Consider the following 19,423-nt stretch of genomic DNA (forward strand, 5'->3'; position numbering starts at 1 on the left):
TATAAAAGTGAATGAGGACTTAAATTTGGGTCTGTTCCTCACACAATGACTGTCGTATGGCTTCAGAAGACTTGGAATATAGAGCATTAGTTGTATGCACAACCATTGTCACTTTTATATTATTTTTAGGGCTGTTAAGTGATTTAATTAATTAATTATTATTATTATTTTTTTTTAATCTAATGACATGATGTGCCTATTAATTGCAAATTAATCACACATCAATATTGGCTGAGAAATTACCCCCCAAAATATAATTTAAAGCCATTATTGTGTTAGATGAGAAAAATAGACATTACAAAAAGTAGCTTTGATTCAACATATAATTTATTACACATGAACTTTTAAGGCTACAACGTGGCCATAAGATTTTTTTTTTTTTTTTTTTTCTTCCAGAAGCTGCCTCTGAAGTGGTATTAAGGTATATTTACACAGACTGTTTAATGAAGCTCAGAGGTGGCATGAATATGAAAGAAAAAATAAAATGATACCCTAAATATGAAACTAAAACAGCCCTATAGGTGGTGGCAAAGTCACTGTCTTAATGAGTGAGTCATTCATTCAACTGATTCATTCAAATGGCTGATTCATTCAGGAATGAAGCAAGTGGTCGTCTAGTGGGTCATTGAATCATTGGCTCACTCGACTGGTTAAAAACCACGGATTCATTCAGTAATTTTGGAACTATTTTCATTGGTGAAATTGAGAAAAATGGACAGTATTGACAATAGTGTGTCTAAAATGTAACACAATATTAACTTCTTGTTTATTGAACTGTTGTATAAAATATAATTTTTGCAGTTGTGCAGATATTAGGGGATAAACAGCACTCTTGCTCATGTGAAATTTCTAAACTACATCATATGATATAAATAGAAGACAAACCCATACAGGGGCATTTTGCCCTCATATCTTGAATTTTAGTGGCATTTTAACTGCATTCTAAAAGGCTTCATCATGTAGTAAGTCGTTGCCCTGCATCATGTTCGTAACAAAATCGCATGCAATGTAAGATTACAAGTCTAGGGCGGGGTGGAGTGCGTTAATAAGCTTTAATAACACATTATTTTTCATAATCAATCACACCAATTGAACATGTTAAGTCAACAGCCCTAATTGTTTTGCGTCCTTTTTGAAAGTTAAAGACTTTAGTTCCCATTCATTCCTTTCAAGTTTTTTGTATTCCATGGAGGAAAGAAACAACATTATTAACCTTTTTTTTTTTTTGAGTGAACTGAATTCTTTCATGTTTTACATTACAAATTTTACATTAAAACATACATTTTAAAAATATAAATTATATATTTAACATTTAAAATCAAATGTATTTTACCAGATATGGTTCACAACATGCAGTTTCTAAATTAACTGGATCTTTTTCCATTAATGTTATCCATGTTTTTTTTATATATATACAGTACAGTCCAAAAGTTTGGAACCACTAAGATTTTTAATGTTTTTAAAAGAAGTTTCGTCTGCTCACCAAGGCTACATTTATTTAATTAAAAATACAGTAAAAAACAGTAATATTGTGAAATATTATTACAATTTAAAATAACTGTTTTCTATTTGAATATATTTCACAAAGTAATTTATTCCTGTGATGGCAAAGCTGAATTTTCAGCATCATTACTCCAGTCTTCAGTGTCACATGATCCTTCAGAAATCATTCTAATATGATGATCTGCTGCTCAAGAAACATTTAATGTGTACAATTGTACAAAATATTTGTGTACAATATTTTTTTTTCAGGATTATTTGATGAATAGAAAGTTCAAAAGAACAGTGTTTATCTGAAATCTAATCTTTTGTAACATTATACATGTCTTTACTGCCGCTTTTGATTGATTTAATGCATCCTTGCTGAATAAAAGTATTCATTTCTTTAATTTCTTTTCAAAAAAATAAAAATAAAAATAAAAATTGTTACTGACCCCAAACTTTTGAACGGTAGTGTATAATGCTAGAGAAGCTTTGTATTTTAGATAAATGCTGTTCTTTTGAACTTTCTATTCATCAAGGAATCCTGAAAAAAAAAAAAAAAAAGTACACAACTGTTTTCAACATTGAAAATAATCATAAATGTTTATTGAGCAGCAAATCAGCATATTAGAATGATTTCTGAAGGATCATGTGACACTGAAGACTGGAGTAACGATGCTGAAAATTCAGCTTTGCATCACAGGAATAAATTACTTTGTCAAATATATTTAAATAGTACACAGTTATTTTAAATTGTAATAATATTTCACAATATTACTGTTTTTTTACTGTATTTTTAATTAAATAAATGTAGCCTTGGTGAGCAGATGAAACTTCTTTTAAAAACATTAAAAATCTTAGTGGTTCCAAACTTTTGGACTGTACTGTATATACTACCATAATAGTTTCAGATCAAAATATATGACAAGTTAATTTTATTTATGAATTTGTACGTGTTTCACTATTAGCAGTCCTGTTGAATGAATGATAATAGCCTGTGTGGCAGAGCTGTCTGTTTGATGGATGCTTTGTGTTCCTGAGACGTCGCCCTGCCCACTTTCTGACATTTTGGTCAAAAATTGGGCATAATCAGAGGGCAGTTATTTTTGAAGCCGGGGGAAGGGGGAGGGTACATGAGATTGACCTCTAGGAAGTCAGACGTGCTCTATCATTATCTTTTTTTTTGCCACTTTTACTTCAGCTTTTTAGGCTTTTTTGTTAGACTTTAAACTCCACACTAGTTTATTTCCCACAGATTCTTCCATTTTCTGACTTTCCCCATGTGTTTTTCATCCTAAGCTCTCTGGGTTATGTGGTATCTCTGTTAACCTGCGTGTCATGCTGTGTGCTCTGACCCAATGTCTTTCGTTCAAACTCCTGGTGTTCACTGAGCCCAAAAGAGATCAAGAACTGTAGACCACTGACTTGGTGCTAAACACAAAGACATCAGAAGAAAAATCACCACCTGTGTTTTTTTGCAAACGTCATGTTGTCTTTCTTTGAAATATGGTATGAGGTAACAACTTCCAATTCATTTTCCCTTGCTCTTCCATTTCTCCAAATCCTGTGTACCCTCCATCCGTCCACCATAGCTTGTGACATCTTCGATTGTCCTTTATCAGTGCTGTCATAGCAGTCGTCATCACAGCGTGGCGGTGGATGATCCGACAGAGATGCTTTAGGCAGGAGGCCGGCGTGGACGAGTCAGCCTGTCGAACTGGATAACGCATGCAGCCTTATCAGCGCTGTGCCAGCCGTCCATGGCAAAGCCTTAAACATGCATTAAAGGGTGTATCAGAGAGAGTCGTTCATTAGGGAGAGTAGTGACAGGGGAGGAGAGAAAACGAGAATCTCTCCAACGCATCTCTCCACCTGTCTTTCTTTTCTACATTCTCATCACTGTTTTGCTCTTCGTCAGCCTCTCTATTTTTGTCACATTAAGGCCGATGTTTCGCTTCTGTGACGGTATCATTTTGTGGTTTTATCAGTATTCGCGATATGTTTTAGTGAAGGACCCAAAAGGTGCTGTGATGTGACTGGTTGCTCTGTTGCATTTTAAAGGCAACCGCTTCACCATGTTACACAGGGCAAGGAGAAAGAGAGAAATCAGGTGCTTGGATGCCATGGAAAAAAAAAATGTTTTGGCTTTCAAACTAAGCTAAGCTAAGATATGCCAATCAGTAGCATGTTTTCATCCTCGTTTTTTACGTGCATTTTGGGATATCGCACTTCTCTTAGTGATATTTAGCGGCAGTTTATCAGGAAGTGATGATTTTGTTCTCTTCAACTCACTGGATGGAAATATTGCTTTATTCGCAAATTTTTTATGCGATATTCCAAATTTGCACAAAAGTTAAATTCGCAACTTTGGATGAAAACATAGCTACCGTTGCCCTAATATAGCAGTGTTTCCTCCATCTATTTTCAGTGGTGGAGCTCAATCGATATCACCACTGCTGAATCGCACCACTCAAGTTTTAATGCGAGTTTGCAGTCTGAATTATGTGTGCTTAGATGAGAACACAGTGTATTGCAAAATAATGGCCAAAAAACATGTCCTTTTTATTGAGTAGTCTTCACATAAAGCAAACATAGCCTATAGCATAAGTGAAGTCTGATTCATAAACAAATGATTTGTATGAACTGATCCTTTTTAATGAATCAAAAATAGCAGTGTGAGAAGTGTATTCTGATTCATAAGCAAATTACTCTTATTAGTGGTTATTTTAATTAACTGCTTGAAATGACAAATTACTGATACTATATTGAGTCAGTCTGATGAATTTGTCACTGAATTAACATCATTGAATACATCAGAGTGGATACTGATTCAACATCTTTTGATGCTGCCTGGAATCATAACCAACCACCATCCTTTTGGCTATAGGAGGATTGGTCACCTGACTGAGCCTGGTTACCCAGGTTTTTTCCTCTTTTCTCCATTTCTCTCACTGATGGAGTTTAGTATCACTGTATCACTGTCACGACACTTACTATTCAGCAATATTATTGATTTGACTTTACTGAGACTATTGAGAAAAGCTGTTTTGTAGCTGTTCATATCTTTACACAGTTATTGAATAGAATTGAATCAACACTGAACTGACCTCAGCTGATCAATGAAACTATTTTCTTTTTAGATCTCCTTTACAGCAGAATTGAACTCTTTTTTTTATCATTGAATCATTATTTTCCTGTTTATCCCTGTAAAGCTGCTTTGAAATAGTCTTTACTGTATAAAGCACTATATAAAAAAAGTTGACTGACTGAACTGAAAAGTTCTTGTTCTTATTCTTTTCAGTGATGACCATCTTGAAATGAAGCAACTTTTGAGAAACTCAAATCAGCATAATTATTGGATGTTCATATGAGTATGTGTAGCTAATTGATTCATATTTACAAAATATTTTTTGTAATGAATAATATAGACAGACAGACACTGCTGGGTTCAGTAAAAAGAGTATTAAGAAATCAATACTTACATTCAGCAATGAAGGATTAAATTGATCAAAATTTACTGTAAAGTGTTTATATATATATATATATATATATATATATATATATATATATATATATATATATATATATATATATATATATATATATATATTTAAAAAAAAAATGCAGTTCTTTTGAACTTTCTGCTCAAAGTATCATTTAGAATTGTAATATTTCACAATATTACTGTTTTTATAGTAATTTTTGTATATAACAAAATGCAGTTTTGGTGGGCATAAGATACTTCTTTCAAAAATCATCTCCCAAACTTTTGAAGGGTATTGTGTGTGTGTATATATAGTGGGTACGGAAAGTATTCAGACCCCCTTAAATTTTTCACTCTTTGTTATATTGCAGCCATTTGCTAAAATCATTTAAGTTAATTTTTTTCCTCATTAATGTACACACAGCACCCCATATTGACAGAAAAACAAAGCATTGTTGACATTTTTGCAGATTTATTAACAAAGAAAAACTGAAATATCACATGGTCCTAAGTATTCAGACCCTTTGCTCAGTATTTAGTAGAAGCACCCTTTTGATCTAATACAGCCATGAGTCTTTTTGGGAAAGATGCAACAAGTTTTTCACACCTGGATTTGGGGATCCTCTGCCATTCCTCCTTGCAGATCCTGTCCAGTTCTGTCAGGTTGGATGGTAAACGTTGGTGTAAATTTTTAGGTCTCTCCAGAGATGCTCAATTGGGTTTAAGTCAGGGCTCTGGCTGGGCCATTCAAGAACAGTCACAGAGTTGTTGTAAAGCCACTCCTTCGTTATTTTAGCTGTGTGCTTAGGGTCATTGTCTTGTTGGAAGGTAAACCTTCGGCCCAGTCTGAGGTCCTGAGCACTCTCGATTGCAACCAGTCGTCCGAGTACCTGCAGCTGAAAAACACCCCCACAGCATGATGCTGCCACCACCATGCTTCACTGTTGGGACTGTATTGGACAGGTGATGAGCAGTGCCTGGTTTTCTCCACACATACCGCTTAGAATTAAGGCCAAAATGTTCTATCTTGGTCTCATCAGACCAGAGAATCTTATTTCTCACCGTCTTTGCAAACTCCATGCGGGCTTTCATGTGTCTTGCACTGAGGAGAGGCTTCCGTCGGGCCACTCTGCCATAAAGCCCCGACTGGTGGAGGGCTGCAGTGATGGTTGACTTTCTACAACTTTCTCCCATCTCCCGACTGCATCTCTGGAGCTCAGCCACAGTGATCTTTGGGTTCTACTTCACCTCTCTCACCAAGGCTCTTCTCCCCCGATAGCTCAGTTTGGCCAGACGGCCAGCTCTAGGAAGGGTTCTGGTCGTCCCAAACGTCTTTCATTTAAGGATTATGGAGGCCACTGTGCTCTTAGGAACCTTAAGTGCAGCAGAAATTTTTTTTGTAACCATGGCCAGATCTGTGCCTTGCCACAATTCTGTCTCTCAGCTCTTCAGGCAGTTCCTTTGACCTCATGATTCTCATTTGCTCTGACATGCACTGTGAGCTGTAAGGTCTTATATAGACAGGTGTGTGGCTTTCCTAATCAAGTCCAATCAGTATAATCGAACACAGCTGGACTCAAATGAAGGTGTAGAACCATCTCAAGGATGATCAGAAGAAATGGACAGCACCTGAGTTAAATATATGAGTGTCACAGCAAAGCGTCTGGATACTTAGGACCATGTGATATATTTAAGTTTTTCTTTTTTAATAAATCTGCAAAAATATATATACTGTATATATAAATTATTTTTAATTTTACATATATTGAGTCTCTTTTATTACATTACAGTGAGTTACATTTTTTTTTTTCATACATACTCTTGTATACAAGAGTGCTGGGCTTTAGCTTTTAAACCCTTTTGGAAAAGTTTGTCTTTAAATTCATCCCCTCTAAAGAGCCTTACACATGCAGTTGGACCTCTTTGTCTGGTGAATTTCAGCTTATATTGAGCTTCTTTATTATTCTGTTCCTAGGGATTGTTTGTGAAATGTCTTTTTCATTAAGTTGTAAGCACTTGGTGCCTATCAAAGACTTAATCCCATCTCGAGATCTAATATCGCTTCACTCATGGCCATCGTGTTCATTTCCCAGTCAGCATCTAATTGACAGCAAAATTAGATCCACGTTTCTCTCTCACTCTGAAAATGGAGAATGGAAAAAGAACAGCATTTAAGAAAAAGAGAATAAGACGCCAAAACCCCAAATTGAGCTGCTTTGTCTTCTAATACACTCAGGCCTGAGCCAAATCCTGAAGTAAATTATCCTCAATAATTAGTAATGATAATCCTGAGGAAAGCCTGAGGAAAGTCTTTTGTTGTTGTGGAGAACAGCCTGTTATTATTGCAACTTACTGCTCCACTTTTAGTGGGTGTCAGAAGAAGTCTCAAAGGCTACATTCATTCAGTCATTATCTGGGAATTTACTAACAGATTTAGACTTTAAAATTGTCCTGTGTATAAAACAAGAGACAGTAGCAGTTTGAATAATGTCTGTATGGACAGGTGAGTGATTCATTGTACAAGTGTGCAATCCCATTGTACATACTTATTGTGTTTTACTGTGGTAGTAACAATCCTCAATCAATATTCCAGAGGGAAACAGAGTATTCACAACTATGTCATTAAATCAGATGTACAGTACTGTTCAAAAGTTTGGAGTCAGTAAGATTTTTAAAAATGATTTTAAGAAGTAGGCCTATCTTGTCACCAGGGCTGCATTTATTTGATCAAAAATACAGCAAAACAGTAATATTGTAAAATATTATTTCAATTTAAAATAACTGTTTTCCATTTAATATATTTAATGTTTTTTTTTTCCTGATGAAAAAGCAGCCATTACTTCAGTGTCACATGATTCTTCAGAAATCATTCTAATATGCTGATTTGGTGTTTAGGTAACATTTCTTTTTATTGTGTTGAACAGTTGTGCTGCTTAATTTTTTTTTTTTATTATCCTGATTAATTTTTTCAGGATTCTTTGATGAATAGGCAGTTCTAAAGAACAGCATTTTTAAAATAGATATCTTTTTGTAACATCTAAATGTCTTTACTATCACTTTTGATCAATTTAATGTGTTCTTGCTGAATTAAAGTATTTATTTCTTTCAAAGAGAGAGAGAGAGAGAGAGAGAGAGAGAGAGAGAGAGAGAGAGAGAGAGAGAGAGAAAGAATCTTACTGACCCCAAACTTTTGAACGGCAATGTATTATTCAGGTAAATTCAGGTAGCTTTGTCAATTATTTAACTCATTTACGTCACAAGATTTTGCTCTGCACAACACTTGCTCTGAGTAAATTAACCATAGAACAAGACGGATTAACTGTTGGCCATACTATATTTGACACATTTCTTAAAGTTGGCATGAAACAGAAGTTGTGGTAGTATTTTATTCCCTGTTGTAACAAATATTGGAGTTAAAATGGGTTCTCGAACAAGAAAAAATGTAGGACGGGACTTGATTTTGTCATTGATTGGATCGTGGTTTGCTATTGCTATTAAAGGATAAAAAAAAAAAATCTAAATTGTTCAGTTTCGGGCAAGTCCTGCTGCTTTCCCCAATCAGATACAGTACGTAGCCCTGTATCATATGTACATCAATGAAAAAAATCAAGGCAATCACGTTCAATTAAGACCACCCACAATCGTGGTCCTAAACTGTCCTCCATACATGAAATATCAAAAGTGAAGTTTTAAGCTCAGAGTTGCATTCGCAAAATGCTGAATATAAGCATTAGTCTTGGATGCACTTGCCGGTGTAGACTCAGGTCTTTCATGATTGGTTTGTGGATGGATCGGCAGACTAGCTGCTGTCTGACATCTCACTTCCATCAAACACTTGCTGTATCAGCAAGCCCCACCTGCTCCCCGTGGTTAGCTCCATGCCACCTTCCAGCTTTCTGTTTATTAAACTAAAGCGCTGTTTGATTTTGTTATAAACACAGCATAATAAAAGCAACCGTGTGACTTTATTGCATTATTCTCCTAGCAGTAATATTGCCTGCTCTTGCTGTTAGAGAATGTATTCAAGTCGTCACCTTTATTTTTATAGCACTTTATACAATGAAGATTGTTTCAAAGCAACTTCACAGTACTAAACATTAAAATAATGATCAATGCTGCAAAATTCATCAAATATGCGACAAATTCAAATTCTGCTGTAAAACAACTCTGCAGAAGGCAATAGTCATTATTCAGCTTAAGTCAGTTCAGTGTTGATTCATTTCAGTTCAGTAACTGTGTAAAGATGCTGAAATGTACAATATTGACATATTGGCAACATTTAAACAAACATTTTTACAGCTGAAAAACGTTAAATATTTATGAATCTTTTATATCATAAAGATATTTGTATAATTACCCGTTTACCATTTTATAGATAAATGTTAGATCCCTAAACCCTACCCCAAGGCTAAACATAAACATTTTATAGAGAATATAAAAAGAACATAACAGACAGAAATGTAGGAAATTGACAATTTTAGTAACAATATAACATTAAAAAGATATTTTGAGGCACTAATCCCACTATTACCTCTAATCTTGTAATTAATGTAAGAAAATAGAGGAAATGATTTTTGATTTCAGATCAGTGGGCAACCACTCACCTATTGTGATTAACAATGAGCCTATTAGACAGGTTGCTTCATACAAATATTTAGGTTTGCTTATTGATGATAAACTTTCATTGGAAGTGCATGTGGATAATCTGTGCCGAAAGGTGCAACAAAAAATGTACTTTTTACGGAGGCTTAGACTTTTTGATGTCACTCGGAATGTTATGTTGTTGTTTTATCATTCCTGTATTGAATCCATCTTATTGTATGGCATAGTCGCCTGGTTTGGTAATCTGACAGTTACCTTTAGATGACAATTGAATCGGCTGGTGCATATGGCAATGAAGGTGGTTGGTTTGGGGGTTTACCCCAATCTTCAATCCATATTCAACAAAATTGCTTTTAAACAGGCTAGGAAAATGACTCTGGACCCATCTCATGTACTTTATTCTGAGTTTGAATTACTTCCATCTGGTCGACGGTTCCGCACTGAAAGGTTTAGAAACAACCGCTACAGGAATTCTTTTGTTCCTCTGGCTACAAGGCTGTTGAATTCAAATTCAAAGGACATGATTGTGTGATTGTTATTTATGTGGGTGTTTTGTTGTGCAGCTTTACCTGTATTGCCCAAGACAATTTTCCCTTAACAGGGACAAATAAAGTATAAAGTAAAGTAAAGTAAATCATATATAGCCATTTCTTAAAAATATGTAGTATAAAGAAAAACAGACAGACAGGTGTAATGACAATTTATTTATTGCAAAAATGTCAAAAGTGGTACCAAAAGTAGTCCAAATGACGATGTGTTGCAGTCTTTGAAGGCGCGCATTTCTCATTCAAATGCACGTCACCCAAAACATTGCAATGCATTTGTGACGAAGCAGGCTAGAGCCAATGAGTATTTGATATTACTGCCGTAAAACGTGTCATACGTGACCCTGGACAACAAAACCAGTCATAAGTAGCACGGGTATATTTGTAGCAATAGCCAACAATACATTGTATGGGTCAAAATTATAGATTTTTCTTTTATGCCAAAAATCAGTAGGATATTAAGTAAGGATCATGTTCCATGAAGATATTTTGTAATTTTCCAACCGTATATATATCAAAAAATGATTTTTGTGAGTGGATATGCATTGCTGAGAACTTTACTTTAAAGGCGATTTTGATTTTTTTTTTTTTTTTTTTTTTTTTTGCACCCTCAGATTCCAGATGTTCAAATAGTTGTATCTTGGCCAAATATTGTCCTATCCTAACAAACCATACATCAATGGAAAGCTTATTTACTGCTTTCAGATGATGTATAAATCTCAAATTCAAAAAATTTACCTTTATGACTGGTTTTGTGGTCCTGGATCACATATGATACAGCTTCTTGAGGCGGCATTTTTTTTAAAATTCCTAACGAGTGCAGGATTTGACATTTACGATTGCTGCTGAGAATGGAGATAAAGATCGTTGAATAAAGGCTTGAATTTGGATCTGTTCTTTGCAATCGTACGGATTCTTAAGATTTGGATTACAGTGAACGAATGAAATATTATTTATTTTAAGGTCTTAAAGTGTGGTCTTACTTAACATTATGTAATCCTTTGAAACAAGTTTGCAGCAAAAGTCACGAACAGAGCGAAATGTTATTTCATGTTAAGTAGATAAGTAAACTGCATTTAATAAATGCGACTGAAAATGTATATTATTTATGTGAAAATATCATACAATCATGCAGCCCAGGCTCATTAGAAAAACGTACCCGTGTCAACATTTTTGCAAAACACAAAATACGTTGTGTTGTGCACGTTTCGCGACAGTTTCAAAGTGAAATGTCCAGTGAGTGGCGAGTGTGTTTAGTACAGATGTACAGATGAACATGAATATGGCAACGTTTTATTATATTGGAGTTTGTACGAATCACCGCAGTTCTGAATTGAAATGTCTGGTGAGTGGCGCTAAAAGCTTAATGCTCTATCACGTTTAATAACGTACACCTACACTAAACCCTAAACCTACCCGATAGTGTTAACAAAAGCAAATGTGACATAATGCAATTGTAACCATGGCATTTTAGCTTTTTTGGACTCTTTGAGCTCTTTTACCGTGACTCTTCTTTCGCAGGATTCGTACCCGAGATCTTCGCATCGCAAGTACTAGCTGAGCTACTGAGCAAGCTTATTACGTTAGTAAAACTGAATATATGGAGCTAGGTAAGTGATGCAAACTACAAAATATATTCATTTACAAATCATGCACTATGGTATAAAGTGTTTTGAGGTCATAATATTATTGTGCAAGGAGCTGCGTGAAATCAAGTCTTTATTAATCCATAATCTGACCCTGTAATCATAATTGTGTGTGAAAACAATTAAACTTGCTTGCTGTTTTACTGCCTCTAGTGTTCATTTATGTTAGAAACTGTAGTGATGATATACTTATTTTGCGTTTTGCAAAAATGTTGACACAGGTACGTTTTTCCAATGAGCCTGTGTTGATATTAAGTGTCTTAAAGGTGCCATCGAATTGAAAATTTAATTTACCTTGGCATAGTTGAATAACAAGAGTTCAGTACATGGAAATGACATACAGGGAGTCTCAAAACACCATTGTTTCCTCAAATCTCATTTGTTTAAAAGACCTCTGAAGAACAGGCAAATCTCAACTTAACACCGACTGTTACGTAACAGTCAGGATCATTAATATGTACGCCCTCAATATTTGCATATGCCAGCCCATGATCGAGGCATTACATAAGGACAGCTAGTATTAACGTCTGGATCTGTGCACAGCTGAATCATCAGACTAGGTAAGCAAACAAGGACAACAGCGAAAAATGGCAGATGGAGCAATAATAACTGACATGATCCATGATAACATGATATTTTTAGTGATATTTGTAAGTTGTCTTTCTAAATGTTTCGTTAGCATTTTGCTAATGCTGTTAAATGTGGTTAAAGTTACCATCGTTTCTTACTGTATTCACGGAGACAAGAGCCGTCGCTATTTTCATTATTAAACACTTGCAGTCTGTATAATTCATAAACACAACTTCATTCTTTATAAATCTCTCCAACAGTGTAGCATTAGCCGTTAGCCACGGAACACTATCAAACTCATTCAGAATCAAATGTAAACATCCAAATAAATACCATACTTACGCGATTAGACATGCTGCATGACGAACACTTTGTAAAGATACATTTTGAGGGTTAAATTAGCTGTGTGAACTTTGTTTATGCAATGATAGAGTCGAGAGCTTGGGAGGGGGCGGAGAGCACGAGCAATTAAAGGGGCCGCAGCCTGAATTGGCGCATTTCTAATTATGCCTCAAAATAGGCAGTTAAAAAAATTAATAAAAAAAAAAATCTATGGGGTATTTTGAGCTGCAACTTCACAGACACATTCAGGGGACACCTTAGACTTATATTACATCTTGTAAAAAAACGTTCGATGGCACCTTTAAATCCTAACTAAGCAAGCCAAATGCAACAGGAACCAAAACTCATCAGGTGACAGGAATGGAGAAAAAACGCTGCATCACAAGTCAGATTTTGTATTGATATGATACAAATTTTTTCATCCAGCTCCTTCTGCTTGAAGATCAGGATACGTCAACATTTGGTGAGAGGAGGAGTTGTAGTCCATTCCACAGAGCTGTTGTTTAGTAATGGATGAATGCTTACAAATGACTGTAAGCATGACGAAACTGCTTTGCAGTTAGGTTAAGCCGAGTTCAGACTGCACGATTTTAGCCCCGATTTTGGCTCGCCGACAGGTTTTGAGAAATCGCCGACAAATGCCCGAAATCACAGGCAAATCGGTGCTCGTTCACGTGAGTGACAATCACGCAGTGTGAATGAGCAAAGACGCGATCTGAGAGAATCGCCGACGAGTCGCCGACACCCGTGAGATATTTGGCATGCTAAATATCTGGACCTGTCGGCGATTCAAAATCCTGCAGTGTGAAAAGTGTTCTGACTGGAAACTACATCGGCGATGACCGACAGCCAATGAGAGAGCAAGATACAGAGCAGCGGAGAGTTCGGGGAGGAGTTATAGACCACAACATCAGCAAGCATGGCTTTGTACACATAAACATTTCAATTATATCAAACAGAACCAAAGCACAAACATTTGCTTGACCATCCGCAACAGCAGCACATTGAAAAGTTATTTATTTACCTCCAACTCTCCTTGCAGATCACACAATACACAGTCTCCTCAACCATTTCCTCCTCCATATTCTTCTTTTCTTTTTCTTGTTTTCGCTGCAAATCAGCGCACAGGCAAATCGTATTGCAAACTTCTTCCGGGCTACCGTTTTTAATAATAATAATAATAACTCCGGTCTTGCACGCGTGATATCGCGTTGTTTCCTTGTCACATCTCGCGTGTTTTTGGTTGTGAAACGTAGTTTGCGTGACAGACAGAGTTGTCGGCGATTCTTCCTATCATGCAGTGTGAAACCTTCTGTCGCCGATCCATCGTGCAGTTTGAACACAGCAGCGACTGAATGCTGGCCAAGATAGTCATGCAGTGTGAAAAGAACAGTGACCCGACTGCTTTGAAAATCGTGCAGTCTGAACTCGGCTTTAGGCTGACCACAGGGCTTCAAGCCTTGTGGTTAAAAGATCTGGAGTGTTTGTCTGACTGTGTTTACATTATGTGACTGCGAAATATCTGCATGTTTTCAGAGTATATTCAGACATTGTCTCACCACTGATACGGCTTTCGTCTCGCCATGCCTGAAAAGTGACATGAAAAGCACGAGCACGTTGTAGTTGAAGTTCACTTTGTCAATTTAAAGTCACTTTGACGGCTTCATCGTTTGACAGATACGAGAATTCATCAAGGTAATTGGAGCGGAAAGATTCCCTTCTTTTGCTTGCCCAACAGAGCACAGTGATGTGCTTTTATCTGACACTCCCTGTAATTAAAGATAAGAACCTAAATATTAAAACCATCCAGAGAAGCCAATCACATCCATAGCCAGCTTCTGCAAGCCATAGAATATATACAGCGTGTGTGTGTGTTAGGGCTGTCGATTTTAATGCATTCATTTAATTAATTCGGGGTTTTCTGTGGTCTCAAAAAGGTCTTTAAAAGTCTTAATTTGACCTTCTACAATTTAAGGTCTTAAAAATGTCTTAAATTGGAGCAGAAAGTCTTAAATTCAATTATTATTAAAACTTTATATTTTTTAAGGAATAATCAAAATTTTCTTCAATGTTTTAATTTTAACAGTAAACCTCTGTTGTGCAACACTTTATTTGCCAGCAAAATTAAAGAATATGAAATGAAAACCTTCCTCTTTTGTTTTCCAGTAGAAATATCTAAACATCCTTAAATCAAGATATATTAACTTGAGATGCAAAATGAATGTTTTCTGAGAAATTGAAAAAAAATTAAATAAGTTTATGCTTAAGAACCAATATCTGTCAATTGGTATGAAAATTACTTTCTAATTTAAATTAAGTTGATTTTTCTGAACACATTGGCAGATATCTGTTCTTGTTTTAATCATAAAATCACAAGATTTCTTATCATGTCATTTTGCTTCTCAAGTAATGTTTCTCGATTTAAAAATATTTTAGATATTTGCCCTGGAAAACCAAAAAAGAACTAGTGAAAAAACATCACTTTTTGCAATGTGATCAGAAGGTACAGTAAAAGTTATTTTAGTTATAAAGTTATAATTATAGTTTTTGGGAGCTATTTAAACTTTAGGTTTTTCTTTTTTTCTTCTTTTTTTTTTTTGTAAAATGAATTCAAAAGTAATGGAAATATGTTGAAATTTGTATTTTCAAACTTTGAAGTGTTACTAATACAACTCATTGTGTGCTTCATATACATTTACGTTTAGAGAACATGTTCTCTTGTTCCCTTCTCTTCTTCCTTCCCTGTAGAATCCCTGTTAATTGGTTCTGGAAAAAATAACGTATTGAAAGGATTAACGCATTTAGCACAACCACCCCGGTCCAGACCTACCTAGGTCATCTTAAAGGGCTGGTTAAATGCGATTTCACTTTTTTAACTTTAGTTAGTGTGTAATGTTGCTGCTTGAGCATAAACAGTATCTGCAAAGTTACAGCACTGAAAGTTCAATGCAAACAGAGATATTGTCTTTTAAAGTTAAGGCATTTTAATGCCTACAAAAACAACCTGTTTGGACTACAACGAGCTTCTTCCCGGGTTGGTGACATCATAAACCCTGCAAAAGACGCCCCCGGGATCACGCAACAAAGTGGGCGATGCCATGTGGTGCAGCATGTGGAAGCGGAAGAGTTGTGTACACGAGCGGCGTGACGCGTCAAATGATAATATAACCCATTATAATCTGTGATATTTTCTACACTGGATGCGGCGCTGAAGTGGATGGCGCGATCGGCATCACCTGCTTTCAAATGGAGTGCCTTTTAATAGACAGAGCCGTAGTTCACGGACAAGCCACGCAATATCGCGTTCAGTATCGAAGTCGATTCATCTTCGATACTGAACGCGATTTTGCGTGGCTTGTCCATGAACTACGGCTCTGTCTATTAAAAGGCGCTCCATTTGAAAGCAGGTGATGGCGATTTAGCTGTAATCAGGGAACCGGCTTTACTGACGAAATGCGCGTGAGAATCGATATATCGCCCAGCCCTAGTTTAATGCTGGATTTGCACAAAGGCTATTACTGAAAGATGAAGCAGTTCCCACTTTAAAAGCAGAAGCTGCTGTTTATCGCCCCCAAACTGTAAGTACATGTCTTTTAAACATATAGTTCTGTTGCTGTTTTTTGGTTGCATCAAGAATGTTAACAAAGACCAAAGCATTTTTGTTTCGCTAGCCGGTTAGCTAAATTCTAGTGATCCATACTTCTCCAAAAAACACTAACAAACACCAACAAATATCTATGTTCATAAACAAACAGTTATTCATGCTATGAATTTAACGCTACCTTTTACAAAAATGCTACTACTCGGTCATGTGTTCGGCTACAGTAAAGTTTTAATCAGGATAAAACCGTATATTGAAAGCTAACTAACAGCAGTGACACCATATCTAAACACTTTGACACAAACACTAAATGAAATACCATTCATAAACGTCCTTTAACAGCCGCAATTGCAGATGTTCTGCTTGACCCTCTTCATCTGGGTCTGATTTGGGGTCAATTTGATACAGCAATATAGACGCCATTATTTACATTTCCACCGAAGCCCACATAACCGGTAACAACCCTAGACTGTAAATAAAGAGTTAGTTAGTAACAACTAATGGTAAGGGGCGTGGCGTTTCCGGATGCTTCAGCGAATCACAATGGCTCTGGATACACTGGGCCAGCTAACCAATCTGAGCACATTGCGTATTTCAGAGGGAGTGGCTTCATAGAAGCAGGAAGTCAAACGAGCAGTTCATATGACAATGGAAACAGAGGTGTAGAATAAAGGTAAAATATATAAAAATTACGGCTTTTTTAAAAAAAAAAAAACAAAGCATTAAGACATGTTAAACTGCGCCCCAAAAACACAATCAAGCCTAGAAAAAAAAACACTGAACCACCCCTTTAAATTTCATACAGTTGGTTGGTGACAAACATGATGCAGGGCATCAATTCACTGCATGATGTAGCGTATAGAATGCGGTTAAAATGCCTCTTGAATTCAAGATATTGGGGCAAAAATTTCCCTGTATGTGTTTTGACTCATATTTATGTCATATGGTATTAGTTAAGCAACATCATGTTGAATTTAAAGCAAAAGTATTGTGATGTATTCTATTACTGTGTTATAAAATTACTCGTACAGTGATAAGATTTTGGTTATACCGCCCTCCCCTAATAGACACGCTCACTGAGCTAAAATGTACAGCAGCCAAGCCGACATTACCCATCCAGCTTTCTGTAAGATCAGTACTGCTGTGCTTTTACTGGATCATGTCAGAGTTTATGCTTACATTGTGAAGAGCAAATTGAACCAAGGTTTGCAGATCCTAGATAAGCTTCTTCGCACATGAAAGCCAAGATCGGGGCACACAGAAGGAGTATTATATCATCCACAATGTCTGGGCCTGCCAAAGTGCTGGGGCATAATGAGATTGATCCTGATATGAAATAGCACCATGTCCAGTTTTTCTTCAAGCTTTGTAATCAGACTTTGGAAGCAGAAGAAAGAACAAAGTAGTTTTAGAAGGGAGTTTAGATTATAGAGTGAGAGAGTGAACTATTAAAGGTAGTGGAAAAGACAGAAAGATGGATGATGAGGGGTTTTACAGGGCTTTAGGCTGTGAAATGGTCACAAATGTACTAAAAATGAATTTGCGACAATATTTAAAGAGCATTTCCTTTTAGCGTCACACTAAAACTTCATTGAAAGTTGACTTTATTGCCTATCAATCTATCTTTAGATTTCATACATAGGTAACAATGGCAAAGTGTGAACAAAAATAGTTTGGTGTAACTAAGGCTTTTTCAGAATGTGATACATTTCCTTGTGGAATGTTGATCGTTACCATGAATCTTCATAATTTATACCGGAGACATAACATGAGCATGGGGCGGCGGTTGGAATACACTTCTAAATTGAGCTATCCGAAATCTGGACTATTTTGATTATGCAATTTGGTGGTGAAAAAAGTCATTTGTCTTCTAAACGTTTAATTTTCGGAGCCATTGGCTCCCAAGAAATTCATTTTATCTGGAGCCCTGATTGTCGCAGAATAAAGTGATTGTCTGTTTATATAACAGGAAAAAAAAAAAGTTCTACCAACAAAGTAAAACCTGCACAAACCGTTAAGATAAGAGAGAAATAAACAGAGATGGATTAAACATTTTACTACCACATCTGTTAATGGAGTGATCTAAAGTAAGACATCCATTGATTCTAGACACCCTGCAGTTTATTTATTTATATTTTTATTTAACAGGAGCAGCTGGAGTTGGCATATCAATTACCACACGCACGCCATTAATCTGAAAAACATTGCTGCCACTATGTTAGTCATTACACAAGTTCTTACCCAATGAAAGTTTTCAAAGAACAGAACTAGATGCTCATTTACTCCCCACAAGATGGGTGAAACAACTCATTTGCATTTCCTCATTGACAGTTTGGAGAGAAGCGATTAATTTTGATCTATTGGGTACTGTACATTTTACCCAATGCTTTCCTTCAAACAGTACTCAAATTTTATGGAAAGTGTACATAATGTATACATGTCATATAAATAATGTATTTATGTGATTATTATATTGAGCAATTTGTGTATTGAAAGTCAGTAGCATGATTTAATGATTTAAAGGTGCAATATGTAATATTTTTGCAGTACAATATCCAAAAACCTCCAGGTCAGTGTTATATATTTTGTTCACTTGAATACTTAAAATATCCCAAATGTTTCCAACTATTTGTAAATCGTGTGTCATACCCGCATTACCCTCGGTTTCCGGTTTTATTTTGTAGAAACCATGGAAGCTTTAAAATATTACACGTTTTAATAGACAAGGGAACATCTGTTTTGATATATTTATAGACAGAAAATGAATTGTTGTTATATAGCTCAACACATTTAGTCTTTTTTTTTTTTAATACATTTTCTTGATTTTTTTTGTGAGTATCATTCTTTACCATGCCTCAGAGAAAAACACTATTTTGTCAAATAGCTAACATAGCATAATCAGATGCAGCTTTATTTTTTGTAACAGTAATACATAATTTTCTCCATCATACAATACGTTTTAAAATTAATTGCATGCCATTTATCAACGCAAGACATCCGATATTTAATATGATATTCTAAAATCTTACTGCAGTGTGTAACAGTGTCTCTCAGCAGCCGCTGAGCGAATGCAGAGTAACGTTATAACATGTTCAACACACTCAAATGTATCTAACATAATAAACAGAGCTGCATTACCTCATACTCATGA

At 35.8% G+C, this 19,423-nt stretch overlaps 1 protein-coding gene across 2 annotated transcripts in view; it reads left to right on the plus strand.

The window, feature by feature from the left end:
- The window catches only part of tusc3 (tumor suppressor candidate 3), a 108,059-nt gene that overhangs the window by 13,600 nt on the left and 75,036 nt on the right, over positions 1-19,423 (plus strand). The window contains exon 2 of one of the 2 annotated variants that reach the window (XM_048197427.1): positions 11,635-11,723. The exons of the other annotated variant lie outside the window; for it this stretch is intronic. The gene's annotated coding sequence lies outside the window, so the exon portion shown is untranslated. The remainder of the gene's footprint in view (positions 1-11,634; positions 11,724-19,423) is intronic. 2 annotated transcript variants of the gene reach the window in all.

This window comes from Megalobrama amblycephala, linkage group LG7, assembly GCF_018812025.1.
Source record: "Megalobrama amblycephala isolate DHTTF-2021 linkage group LG7, ASM1881202v1, whole genome shotgun sequence".
NCBI classification, from domain to species: Eukaryota; Metazoa; Chordata; class Actinopteri; order Cypriniformes; family Xenocyprididae; genus Megalobrama; species Megalobrama amblycephala.